Below are 4,846 nucleotides of genomic sequence, written 5' to 3'. Positions count from 1 at the left end.
TTTTTTTTCTTTTTTTCTTTTTTTTTTTTATTCTGGGCCAACTTTAGCTCTGAGGCCTCGCTGCTGAAAACATCGATACAATCTGAGCCCATTGCTTAGAGTTGCAGCTGAGAGGCCGGCAAGTGAGGCGGGGAATGTTGGAGGCCGCAGCAAGCAAGCCTCATGCTCGCTTCAGTGCCTGGCTGCCGGCCGCCATCTTGGCTGACAGTTAATTTGCATATACTCACTGATTAGCCAATGAAAAGGGTAGCGGTCGTACCCTAATTACCATGTTTCTCTTTTATTAGTGTAGATGTAGTATTTCATTGTGTAGATATACCACAGTTTTGTTTTGTTTTTTGTAATCCACACACCTGCTGATGAACACTTGAGCTGTTTCCAAATCTTAGCTATTATAAATCGTGCTACTATGAACACAGGAGTGCATATATTCTTTCATATTGGTATTTCTAATTTCTTAGAATATATTTCTACAAGTGGAATTTCAGGGTCAAGTAGGAGTTCCATTTTTAATTTTTTGAGGAAACTTCATACTGCTTTCCATAGAGTCTACACCAGTCTGCATTCCCACCAGCAGTGTACTAAGGTTTCCTTTTCTTCATATCCTTGCCAGCACTTGTCTTTTGTTGATATGTTGAAATTAGCCACCCTGAAGGGTGTGAGGTGGTACCTCATTGTTTTTTTAATTTGCATCTCTCAGATGATTAGTGACATTGAGAATTTTTTATATGCCCCTTGGCCTTCTGTATGTCCACTTTGGAAAAGTGTCTATTTATGTCAGTGATGGTGAACCTATGACACGTGTGTCAGAGGTGACACGTGAACTCATTTTTTGGTTGATTTTTCTTTGTTAAATGGCATTTAAATATATAAAATAAATATCAAAAATATACATCTTTGTTTTACTATGGTTGCAAATATCAAAAAAATTCTATATGTGACACAGCACCAGAGTTAAGTTAGGGTTTTTCAAAATGCTGACACGCTGAGCTCAAAAGGTTCGCCATCACTGATTTAGGTCCTTTGTCCATTTTTTAATTGGATTGTTTATTTTTCTTTGGTTAAGTTGTATGAGTTCCCTATAAATTTTGGAGATTAACCCCAAATCAGGTGTATCATTGGCAAATATATTCTCCCATGGTCTGGGCTCTCTTGTTTTGTTGATGGCTTCTGTTGCAGTGAAGAGGCCTTTTAGTCCCATTTGTTTGTTGTTTCATTAGTTTCCATTGTCCTAGGAGATGAATCTGTAACCATATTGGTATGAGAGATATATGAGATTTTGCTATCTATGACTTCTTCTAAGATTTTTATGGTTTCACGTCTTACATTTAAGTCTTTTATCCATTTTGACTTTATTTTTTGTGTGTGTGGTGTAAATTGGTTATCTAGTTTCATTTTTTTAAAACATGTATCATTCAATTTTCCCAACACCATTTATTGAAGAGACTATCTTGACTCCATTGTATGCTCTTGCCTCTTTTGTCAAATATTAATTGAGCATAATGGTTTGGAATGATTTCTGGGTTCTCTGTTCTATTTCATTGGTCTGTATGCCTATTCTTGTGCCAGTACCAGGAAGTTTTGAGGACAGTGGCTTTGTAGTATCATTTGGTATGAGTAATTGTGATCCCTCTAACTATGTTTTTGTTTCTCAAGATTGCTGTGACTATTAGGGGTCTTTTAGATTCCATATAAATTTTTGGAGAGTTTGTTCTTGGTCTGTGAAATATGCCATTGCTTTTTAATAGGGTTTGCATTGAATCTATAAATTGCTTTGGGTAGTATGGCCATTTTAATGATATTGATTCTACCAATTCATGAACATGGTATATTCCTCCACTTTATATTGTTCCCTACCTCTTTTCAGTGTCTGGTAGTTTTCCGCATACAGGTCTTTTATCTCCTTGGTTAAGTTTTTTCCTAGTTATCTTAAATTTTTTTTGGTGCAATGGTAAATGGAATTGTTTTTAGTTTCTTTTCTGTGAGTTCATGATTGGTATATATAAATGCCATAGATTTATGGGTGTTAATTTTGTATCCTGCTACATTGCTTAATCCATTTATTAAATTTAGTAGTTTTTTGATGGAGTCTTGAGGGTTCTCTATACTCAGTACCATAGATTTCTTGGCGTTAATTCTGTATCCTGCTACATTGCCGAATTCTTTTATTAAGTCTAATAGTTTTTTGATGGAGTCTTTAGGGTTTTTTAAGTATAATATCATGTCATCTGCAAATAAGGACAGTTTTACTTCCTCTTTTCCAATTTGGATGCCTTTTATTTCTTCTTCTTGTCTAATCTCTATGGCTAGCATTTCCAGTACCATTTCAAACAGGAGCGGTAAAAGTGGGCATCTCTGTCTTGGGCCTGTTCTTAGGAGAAATAGTTTCAGTTTTTGCCCATTGGGTATGGTGTTGGCTGTAGGTTTGTCATATAAGGTTATTTTTAAAATTTTCTTTATTATTTAAAGTATAACATAATATTACGTATGTCTCCTTTCCCCCTCATTGACTCCTTCCCAGGCACTGCCACCCCCCAGGATATGTCTCCTCTACCCCAGTGTCTGTGTCCATTGGTTATGTTTATATGCATGCATACAAGTCCTTTGGTTGATCTCTTACCCTCTCCCACTCCACTGCCTTTCCTCTGAAGTTTGATCTTAGGTTTGATGCTTCTTTGTCTTAGGATCTATTTTTGTTCATCAGTTTATGTTGTTCATTATATTCCAGAAATCATGTGATATTTACCTTTCTCTGACTGGGCCCATTTTTTGATTGGATTGTTTATCTTCCTTTTGTTAAGTTGTATGAGTTCCCTATAAATGTTGGAGATTAGGCCCTTATCAGATATAATGTTGGCAAATATGTTCTCCCATGTAGTGGGCTTTCTTGTTGTTTTGTTGATGGTTTCTTTTGCTGTGCAGAAGCTTTTTATTTTGATGTAGTCCCATTTGTTTATTTTCTCTTTAGTTTCCAATGCCCTAGGATCTGTATTGGTGAAGAAATTGCTTTGGCATATGTCTGAGATTTTGTTGCCTTTGGATTCTTCTAGTATTTTTATGGTTTCCGGTCGTATATTTAAGTCCTTTATCCATTTTGAGTTTATTTTTGTGTATGGTGTAAGTTGGTGGTCTAGTTTCATTTTCTTGCATGTATCTGTCCAATTTTCCCAGCACCATTTATTGAAGAGACTGTCTTGACTCCATTGTATGTTCTTGCCTCCTTTGTCAAATATTAATTGAGCGTATTGGTTGGGGCTGATTTCTGGGCTCTCTATTCTATTCCATTGATCTATATGTCTGTTCTTGTGCCAGTACCAGGCAGTTTTGAGAACAGTGGCTTTGTAATACAGCTTGATATCTGGTATTGAGATCCCACCTACTTTGTTCTTTCTCAGGATCGCTGCAGCTATTCGGGGTCGTTTTTTGTTCCAGATGAATTTTTGGAGAGTTCGTTCTAGGTCTGTGAAATATGCCGTTGGTATTTTAATGGGAAGTGCGTTGAATTTATAGATTGCTTTGGGCAGTATGGACATTTTAATGATGTTGATTCTACCAATCCAAGAACATGGTATGTTCTTCCATCTCTTTATGTCTTCCTCTATCTCTTTTTTCAACGTCCTGTAGTTTTCTGAGTAGAGGTCTTTTACCTCTTTAGTTAAGTTTATTCCTAGGTAGCTTAATTTTTTTGGTGCGATGGTAAATGGGATTGTTTTTATAATCTCTCTTTCTGAAAGTTCACTGTTGGTGTATAGAAATGCCTCAGATTTCTTGGGGTTAATTTTGTATCCTGCTACATTGCCAAATTCATGTATTAAGTCTAGTAGCTTTTTGATGGAGTCTCTAGGGTTTTGTATGTATAATATCATGTCATCTGCAAATAAGGACAGTTTTACTTCCTCTTTTCCAATTTGGATGCCTTTTATTTCTTCTTCTTGTCTAATTGCAATGGCTAATACTTCCAGTACTATGTCGAACAGGAGTGGTGAGAGTGGGCATCCCTGTCTTGTTCCTGTTTTTAGGGGAAATGGTGTTAGTTTTTGTCCATTGAGTATGATGTTGGCTGTGGGTTTGTCATATATGGCTTTTATTATGTTGAGGTATGATCCTTCTATTCCCACCTTGCTGAGAGTTTTTATCAAAAATGGGTGTTGAATTTTGTCAAATGCTTTTTCTGCATCAATTGATATGACTATGTGGTTTTTTTCCTTCAATTTGTTTATGTGATGTATCACGTTTATTGATTTGCGGATATTGTACCATCCTTGCATCCCTGGGATAAATCCTACTTGGTCATGGTGTATGATCTTTCTGATGTACTGCTGGATCCGATTTGCTAAGATTTTGTTGAGGATTTTGGCATCTATGTTCATGAGGGATATTGGCCTGTAATTCTCTTTCATTGTGTTGTCTTTACCTGGTTTTGGTATTAGGGTGATGCTGGCTTCATAGAATGAGCTTGGAAGTGTTCCTTCCTCTTGGATTTTTTGTAGTAGTCTGAGGAGGATAGGTTTTAGTTCTTCCTTGAATGTTTGGTAAAACTCCCCTGTGAAGCCGTCTGGTCCTGGGCTTTTGTTTGCTGGAAGCTTTCTGATGACTGCTTCAATTTCTTCCATAGTTATTGGCCTGTTGAGATTTTTAGATTCTTCCTGATTAAGTTTTGGAATGTTGTATTTTTCTAGAAATATGTCCATTTCCTCCAGGTTGTCTAGTTTGTTGGAGTAGAGTTGTTCATAGTATTTTTTAACAATCATTTGTATTTCTGTGGGGTCTGTTGTTATTTCGCCTCTATCATTTCTGATTTGGTTTATTTGGGTCCTCTCTCTTTGCTTTTTGGTGAGCCTGGCTA

This window comes from Myotis brandtii, unplaced genomic scaffold (genome assembly GCF_000412655.1).
Source record: "Myotis brandtii unplaced genomic scaffold, ASM41265v1 scaffold1377, whole genome shotgun sequence".
NCBI lineage: Eukaryota > Metazoa > Chordata > Mammalia > Chiroptera > Vespertilionidae > Myotis > Myotis brandtii.
Note: the sequence above shows the minus strand (reverse complement) of the source record.